Below are 10,019 nucleotides of genomic sequence, written 5' to 3' on the forward strand. Positions count from 1 at the left end.
CTTACATAGCTAAATCTTGTAAAGTATAAACTACACAGATAAGTTGGTAATAGTTCTCTTGATTACTTCCCTCTTTTTCTTTGTTGTTATAAGGTCAGGAGTTCCTCTCTCCACAATTATCTTCTTCCCCTTTAGAGACTTTATGAATTTATATAATATCTTCAAATTTGTGCTTCACACATAAATCTCTCATACATATGTTTGATCCAATCTGGATGCTTTCCCCATTTTTCTTCTTTTATTGCCATTTCTGGATAACAGGAATTCTGATTTTAGAGCCTAAGTATGATATATTATCCTTGATAGTATATATGTTGTCATGAGAAGTATTGTTTTCTTTTTCTTTTTTTGTTTCCATTTTCATCCTAAAACATTTTTTGCCATTCTTTTACTTCCTTAGATATCATATCAAGATCCCCTCAATAGCTTTTCCTTATACTGCTTATACCTGAAAGGAAATGCTATGCCTGTGGTCTAGCTGTACTAGATCTAAAATTATATTATAAAGCAGCAGTTACCAAAACCATTTGGTATTGGCTAAGAAATAGACTAGATGATCAATGGAATAGATTAGATTCAAAGGACAAAACAGCCAATAACTTTAATAATCTAGTGTTTGACAAACCCAAAGACCCCAGTTTTGGGGATAAGACCGCACGATTTGACAAAAATTGCTGGGAAAATTGGAAATTAGTATGATAAAACTAGGCATTGACCCACACTTAACACCAAACACCAAGATAAGGTCTAAATGGGCTCATGACCTAGGCATAAAGAATGAGATAATCAATAAATTGGAAGACCATAGGATAGTTTACCTCTCAGACCTGTGGAAGAGGAACAAATTTATGACCAAACAAGAACTAGAGATCATTATTGATCACAAAATAGAAAATTTTGATTATATCAAATTGAAAAAATTTTGTACAAACAAAACTAATGCAGATAAGATTAGAAGGGAAGCAGTAAAGTGGGAAAACATTTTTACAGTCAAAGGTTCTGATAAAGGCCTCATTTCCAATATATAGAGAGAATTGACTGTAATTTATAAGAAATCAAGCCATTCTCCAATTCATAAATTGTCAAAGGATATGAACAAACAATTCTCAAAGAAATTGAAACTATTTCTTGCCATATGAAAAGATGCTCCAAGTCATTATTAATCACAGAAATGCACATTAACACAACGCTGAGATACCACTACACACCTGTCAGATTGGCTAGAATGACAGGGAAAGATAATGCGCAATGTTGGAGGGGATGTGGGAAAACTGGGACACTGATACATTGTTGGTGGAATAATACATCCAGCCATTCTGGAGAGCAATTTGGAACTATGCTCAAAAAGTTATCAAACTGTGCATACCCTTTGATCCAGCAGTGTTACTACAGGACTTATATCCCAAAGATATTTTAAAGGGAAAGGGGCATGTATGTGCAAGAATGTTTGTGGCAGTCCTCTTTGTAGTGGCCAGAAACTGGAAACTGAGTTTCCATCAATTGGAGAATAGCTGAATGAATTGTGGTATATGACTATTATGGGATATTATTGTTCTCTAAGAAATGACCAGCAGGATGATTTCAGAAAGGCCTGGAAAGACTTACATGTTGTGGAGTGAAATGAGCAGCACTAGGAAATCATTATATACTTTGACAACAATACTATATGATGATCAAATCTGATGGACGTGGCCCTCTTCAACAATGAGATGAACCAAATCAGTTCAAATAGAACAGTAATGAACTGATCCAGCTACACCCAGCAAAAGAACTCTGGGAAATGACTATGAACCACTATACAGAATTCCCAATCCCTCTATTTTTGTCTGCCTGCATTTTTAATTTCCTTCACAGGCTAATTGTACGCTACTTCAAAGTCCGATTCTTTTTGTACAGCAAAATAACTGTTTGGACATGTATACATATATTGTATTTAACTTATACTTTAACATATTTAACATGTATTGGTCAACCTGCCATCTGGGGGAAGGGGTGGGGGGAAGGAGGGGAAAAGTTGGAACAAAAGATTTTGCAATTGTCAACGCTGAAAAATTACCCATGCATATATCTTATAAATAAAAAGCTATTTTTAAAAAGCTAAATTTCAAAAAATTGAAGAGTATATTTAGAGTTTGAGGTGGCACTGGTGTTACAATTAGGATGTTGCCTATGGAACAACAGTGAGTCTGAGTAAGGGCTGATTTGGGAGGGACAGCAGGTTGACACTGGGCATACAAAGACAAACAGAAAACACTCTTTGCCGTTGAGGACATCTGATTCTCCTAGGAAGGAACAACATGGCCTCAGATAAGAGAGGGAGAAGTCCTCATCTGATGTTTACTGTTAATGTTATTTAAGAGAAACTATTGCTGTTGTTGCATATTCCAAGGAATTTTCAACAATTTTTGTTGGAATCCTTACAAAGTGTTAAGTCATTAGAGTTGATTCAGACAATAATTATCTAATTTAGCATGGTTCAGTATGATTGATCTGATCTTACAAGGAGATGTTATGGACCAGAAGAAACAAGGTACTAAGTGTAACTGATAGAAACAATGCTTGTGTTCACACCTTTAGAGAGCTCATATAAGCAAGAAGCTCTTAGGACCAGAGAGCATGCTGGGAGGAAACCCATAATCCCACTCTCAGATCCCATCATCCCACTCTCTCAGAGGAGGAGTTAATCTTTGGGAGATCATATATAAAAAATGGACAGAGGCTCACTCGGGAGTTCAGCTGAAAAGATTGAAAGGGGATTGTCAAGTCAGTTCAGAGAGAAGCCCTCTCTCGGAGGCAAGACAGATTCATTCCTTCTTCCACCTGTGTGCTGGCTGGAGACAGCAGAAAGCAGAGGCAAAGGACAACTGCAAGAGCTCTTGGAACCAAGCAGGAAGATAGGCCTCTAAGAAAAACTAACCAAGCTATTTTGGAGGAAGCAATAAAAGATCTGAACTTTTAACACCTGGCTGCATTTGGGTGATTATTACTTTTAACTGAAAACTAAGGCTGCCTCCAGAAAACCTCCCCAAGAAACTTGCTCCCAGAGAGAACCATTATATTTTAAAAGAAAAAGAACACCACACATTATGAAATACCAATTATGAAAGTCTCCTTTTTTCCTACTAATACTCTCCTTGAGGATGTTCTCAATTCATATAGGAACCAATCTCACGAAGCTCTGTATGAAGTAGACAGGTAACTTTTTAGTAGTTGTTCTTTTAGTTTCCTAGTCCTTTTTTTTGTTTCAATTATGTGAAAATTTTCTCCTTCCATAATTCACTGTCTTCTCTACCTCCAGAGACTATCAACTGAGCAATTAACAACATCAACTGCGTATTTGACATATAGATCTCTTACACATACATTTGGTCCAATCTGGCTGCTTTTCCCATCTTTATTGTCATTTATGAACTCAATGATCTCATTGATATAGACACCAGATGATGACAGGCACCAAATATTGGGGTCCGGTCATATAAAGAATTTACAATGGCCATTCTCTTGGGCAAAAGTTGTTTTATTTAGGGGAATAGGTTTCAGACAATATTAGAAGCACAATAGACACTAAGAATGATAAATATGAAATGGGATTGGGAGAACACAGAAAGGGTTTTTAAAAAGTAACAATGGAAAGGAAAAGTTCCTAGTAGAATTTGTCATTTACCAGGAGAAAGGACACATTCCATGATATTGGGACATGACACATCCCCTGAGAGGGACTTAGAACCCTCCAAGCATTCGTTAGCTTTTAGGAGGAGTGGAGTTACAAAATATAGTAGGGAAATATCACATTGCATGGGGGAGAAGTAAGGGAAAAGATACCACAAGGTAGAGTGCTATGGCAAACTGACTCAAAGACACACAGTGAATTTTGCGTGGGCCATAAATAGATTTTATAGGGAAAATTTAACCTCAGGGACATGACTGGAATCTCTGACAGAATATGGTAAGGTAAGACTCCCCAGAACCTTTATAGAGGCTAGGCCTCAGGCATTTGAAGTCACTTGGATTTCTGACTGGACAACAGAGCTAAATTGATCTCTATCTGCCCCTTATTCCACCTTGTCCCAGAGAACAATTCTTCATTTTTCTCTGCCCAGCACATCTACATTCAGGACTCACCACAATGACCCTGATGTTATTATCCTTGATAGCGTACAATTTGGTATGAGAAGCCTTCTGTTTTCTTTCCCATTTTTTCTTTCCTTTTTCTTCCTTAAATATATTTTGCCATGATTTTGCTTCCTTGGATATCTTATCAAGTTACTCTCAAAAACTTTTTCTTATACTGGTTATCCCTGCCATGAAAGGCTCTGATAGTAATCAACCAGCCTTCTTCATATGGTTTCACTGATGAGTTTTTCTTTTCTTTTTTCTCCTGAATTGATATTATTTTAAACAGCCCATCTCTCTTCTCTTGGAAAGAAGGTCAAGTGTGTGTTGACTAAGGTCGTTTCATGGCTCTTTTCCTCCTTTGGGTTGTGGAACTGATTTCGATCAATTACATTTGATGTTCTGTTTAGTGTATTTAACACCGAGTTATCTCTATTATCTTTCATTTGCTTTCCATGAGTGATATCTTATTTAAATAGTTCAAGATTCAATTTTATTTTTGTTCTTTTCAGATCTCCTGTGTTGCATAACTCAGAACATAAGGGTTTAAAGAAATAGACTTTTTATTCATAATATATTTAAATACCCTCAGGGGGAAAAAACTTCACAAAAGGTGGTATTCATAGAAGTGAAGAACCTTTGAACAGGAGCCAGAAAGCTGGAGGCAAAGAAGGTCTCTGAAGTCTCTTGCACTTCCCACAAAAATTCTAAAATCCACTTTTCCCGTTTTTCCTACAATTCCCTATATCGTTCAGTCTTCCCAAGGATGTTTTCTGCATTTCTCTCTCCAGTAAGGTACACATTTTGGTGAGGTTTGAATCCCCTCAATTCCAGGTGGTGATGATGTTTGCCATAGAGCAGGTTGTTGTGGGAACCCCCTTCTTGTCAGGGCAGGTCCTTTGTAAATGAATTTACAAACCCACAAAGTTAACCTGGCAAAAGAAGTTTATTATTGTAGATCTAGCAGAGAAATCCTCTAGCAGAGAAGGTTTCTAGCAGAGAAATCCCAACAGAGAGGTGAATAAAGTCTTGTCAGGGAAATGGGTGGGAGAGATAACGAGGGAGTAACACCGAAAAAGAATGTCATTTCAGTGGGCACAGGGTTGCAGCTATGCCAAGAGGAGAGAGGGGTTCCTTGGCATGGCATGTTAGGGAGTAAGCTGAGGGAAGCTTGTTATATGGGCAGCTCTTGGTGGGGGCTGGCAGCAGTTTGAGCTGGAATCAGAATACAGAATCTTGGATTTGAATGAGTGTCTCTGTGCTAATGTCCAACTCAACAGAGATGGATAGAAATCTCCAGCTCAGGTTAAGTAGGAGTGGTTCTGGACTCAACTAGTCCCATACAGATAACAGAATGAAAACACTTTATCTTGATTCCTTGGAGCAGGTCTCTCAGGGGAGAACTTCTCTGAGGGAGTTCCCAAGCTTTCTCCCCAAGTCAGAGAGATAGTGGGAGAGTTTTGGGGCTCCCCTCATCAATTTGATCTAAGTGACTGAGGATATCTATCACCCCTGTGCTCCCGCATAGAATAAAATTGAGGGAGGGGTCTTAGGAACATTTTCCTCATAAAATCACAGACCTTCTACAGCATGAGATATTTCAGTCAGAAATCTAATCCGTAGTGGAGCAAATTAGTGAAAAACTTCTAGGGAAAGAGTGAAGGAAGGTTGCCTAACTCTACTTGGGATATGCTACTTGTCAAGAAACTTCCTGATATGAAGCTCAAATTTATCTGAATAGTTGACTGGCCACAAAAAAATGCCAATTGGGGGTTTCAGGGAAGGCCTCCTGCAGAAGGTGATATTTAAAGTCACTCTTGCAGGAATTCCAGTAAAGCTAAGAGACAGAGATGAGGAAGCATATGGGCACACAGCCCTTCCCTATGCCTTACGGTACATCATTTCTTATATCACTGTAGTATTCCATAATAATCATATGATACAGTTTATTCAGCTTTTCTTGAATTGATAGTCTCTCTGCAATTTCCAGTTCTTTAACACCACAAAGACTACTGCTATAGGTGGCAGAGCCAGTGCAAACACCAGGCTTCCCAATGCTGTACTGTGGTCAGAGTTATAAGACCTCAATACATAATATTTTTACATTCAAAGGTTCTGATAAAGGCCCCGTTTCTAAAATATATGGAGAATTGACCCAAAGTTATAAGAATTCCATTCATTCTCCAATTGATAAATGGTCAAAGGATATGAAGAGACAATTTTCAGATGAAGAAATTACAACCATTTCTAGTCATATGAAAAGGTGCTCCAAATCACTATTGATCAGAGAAATGCAAATTAAGACAACTCTGAGATACTGCTCCACACCTGTCAGATTGACTAAGATGACAGGGAAAGATAATAATGAATGTTGGAGGGGATGTGGGGAAACTGGGACACTAATACATTGTTGGTGGAACTGTGAACGGATCCAACCTTTCTGGAGAGCAGTTGGGAACTATGCTCAAAAAATTATCAAACTGAGCATACTCTTTGATCCAGCAGTGTCTCTACTGGGCTTATATCCCAAAAAGATCTTAAAGAAGGGAAAGGGACCCACGTCTGCCAAAATGTTTGTGGCAGCTCTTTTTGTAGTGGTAAGAAACTGAAAAGTGAATGGATACCCAATCAGCTGGGGAATGGCTGAGTAAATTATGGGATATGAACCTTATGGGATATTATTGTTCTGTAAGAAATGACCAATAGGATTATTTCAGAGAGGCCTGGAGAGACTTACATGAACTGATGTTGAGTGAAATTAACAGAATCAGGAGACCATTATACATGGCAACAACAAAACTATACGATGATCAGTTCTGATGGACATGGCTCTTTAATGAAATGATTTGAATCAGTTCCAATTGTTCAGTGATAAAGAGAGCCATCTGCACCCAAAGAGAGGACCGTGAGAACTGAGTGTGGTTCATAACATAGCATTTTCACTCTTTTTGTTGTCATTTGCTTGCATTTATTTTGCTTCTCGTTTTTTCTTGTGCGGGATGATAATTGTATAAATATGTAAGCATATATTGGGTTTAACATATATTGCTATCATGTTTAACATATAGTGAACTACTTGCCATTTAGGGGAGGGCAGGGAGGAAGGTGGGGAATTGGAACACAGGGGTTTGCAAGGGCTAATGCTGAAGAATTGTTTATGCATATGGTTTGAAAAATATAAAGCTTTAATAAAAATAAATATATATATTTTTTTAAAAGTCAAAGGAGTCTTGGGGGAGTTTTTGGTTTGGTCCCAGAGAGTAGAACCAAAGGCTAGGAGGGGATATTGAGCAAATAGTTCTTCTTTTTGTCCTATGTATTCATGCTCAATGATTCTTTGTTCCAGAAGCCATCAGAGATTCAGATTCCTTGGCCCTGTCTCAGATTACTCCAGACATTTCTACTCTCATACTTTCCTAATGATGCCATCCTGTGGTAAATGCACTCTGGAATTCAGGCAAAAACAACGAAGCAGGAACAGGAGCAGCAGTTAGAAGATTTCAGGAGAAAGCCCTCAAGAAGCCTTGAGAGACTTGCCTGCATGGAGGATCCCAACAGAGGGAGCACTCTTCATTCCCAGGATCACCAATATGCAAACAATTGAAAGATGTGAGATGAGTTTAAGTTGAAGACAAAAATAATCCTAACCCTAACCCTAAATAGTAACTTACCCCCAAGTCAAATAAAGAGTAGATGGAGGAACTGACATGGGGAGGGAGATTAGAAGAAAATTTAGGTTTGATATCTGTTAAAATATCTTAGCAATTTGATTGGTCCTAAATGGGATGGTTCCTATCCTGTCCATGGAGATTTTCAGGCTACTTGAAGGGTCACTTGTTGAATTGGGCAGAGTGGAGATTACTTTCCTGTAGAGGTTAAATTCAAGGATGAGCATATGAAAAAAAAAAAAAAGTTCCTCAATGGAACGTGATTACCCAGTAGAAAAGGAGCACTTTACGAAGTTGGGGCATGTCCTTAAATGACAGACTAAATCCTGAAAGAGACTTAGCACCTTAAAGGACTTGGTTGGTTGTAAGGAGGAGAATTGGGAAGTGTAAGTGGAGTTAGGATACCACATGGCATGGGGGAAGAGGAAGGGAAAAGACATCACGACACAGAATTCCATGGTGGACAGATCCGAAGGAAGGCAACAGCCATGAGATGGTCCATAAATAGATTTAATAGGGAAAATTTAATCTCAGAGACATGACTGGGATTTCTGACAAGGCACAGAAAGGTGTAACTGCTCAAGACTCCTACAAAGGATGGGTCTCAGGGGTTTAACATAACTTGAATTTCTGAATGAACAACCTCCCCAGAGAGGGGAACCATGAAGCTAAATGATCTTCATCAGTGCCTTCCCCCTGCTTAACTCATGGTTCAATTCTTTAGTTTCTCAATGTCCAACACACATGGTCTGAAACTCTTGACTTTATGCACTGAGGTCGGACAAACGAGCACTTAAGGCTAACTACCGATTGGAGAATATTCTATTAGCATATGCTTGGAAAATGGCTCACCCCACTATTCTGTGATGGCTCGATCTGTTGGTGTATACAGAGAATTGGAGGAGGGATTAGAGAGTGGAGTAAGACAAGCAAGAGTGACTTCTGGCCAGGAGATGAAGAGGACAGGTGTGGAGATTCCTGTGTCCATTCCTCTCACTGTGATCAAGAATAAAGACCAAAGACTTTTGCTTATCCTGACTCCGGCTGATTCAAAAGTATCCAGGGTGTTAACTCAGTCCTCACACTTCAAGACCTCACCAATAACTGCAAAAAAATCTTAATAATTTGATTGGTCCCTAAGTGGGATGATTCCTGTCCTGTCCTTGGAAGTTTTCAGGCCACCTCAGGGGTCACTTGTTGGGTTGGGCAGAGTGGGGATCCCTTTCCTGTAGAGGTTACATTCAAGGGCAACTAAGGCCTCTTCCAACTCTCATATTTGGTGCTTTGGTGCTTATGATTTTGCTAATTTGGAGAATATCTAGGGACTGTGAAATATAATCACTGCTTTGGTCATTGGGTCACTATGTGAAATAAACTACCGACTTTTCCATCCCATACCTGAGCTCCATTCAAGCTTATTCCCTGAATAAATCTTACATCAATATTTAATGAGTCAAAGTGGCTGCCCTGAAATGTAGGAAGGGAACTTGTGGTGACAAATACAAGCCCTTGAGTGTCTTTGATTTGCTCTGAGTCATGGATCCAGGCATATCTGTTTGAATGGTCATTATACCAGGACTCCACCAGTCAAGTAAAAATGCCAAGAAGTGCTCTCCAGCTTTTGAGAGGAAATGCTCAGAATCCAACTCTGCTTTTTCATATAAGATCTAGGACAGGCTACATTCAGCTCCGGAAGATCTAAAGCAAGTGGTTTATCAGTGTCTCCCCTTGGACTTGAAAGATCCATATTGCTGGAGATCATGGTCAGGGATCATGGTAAGTGGAGTTCACTGTCCAGAAGGAGCAACCAATAGTTTCATAGAATTTGAAGTTCTCCAGAGCAGCCTCTTACGAGATTACTTTTTAAAAGCAGTGGCTTCCCTCTTCTCTGGCCCCTGTTGTTACTTAATGAGCACACTTAATGAATATCATATATTCAGAGTTAAATATTATGATCCCTCTAGCAAGATAAGCAGAACACAAGGGCTTCTCTTGGTAAACGGCTTTATCCTTTATCTCTGCCACATTTAAAAGTGAACCTGGTGGGGGAATGATGGGGAGCATCCAAGGTAAACTGGAGCTTAACTCCACAGGAAAATCTAGAGGGGAACATGTGTACCAGTTCAGCAGGACACTCTTGCTATACCTTAATATCACCAGTAACTATTTCATTGCAAAAGCTAACGGATGATTATTGTTTATCAACAATAATCAATATCCATAGTTGTAGTCTTTAGG

This window comes from Sarcophilus harrisii, chromosome 3 (assembly GCF_902635505.1).
Source record: "Sarcophilus harrisii chromosome 3, mSarHar1.11, whole genome shotgun sequence".
Classification (NCBI taxonomy): domain Eukaryota; kingdom Metazoa; phylum Chordata; class Mammalia; order Dasyuromorphia; family Dasyuridae; genus Sarcophilus; species Sarcophilus harrisii.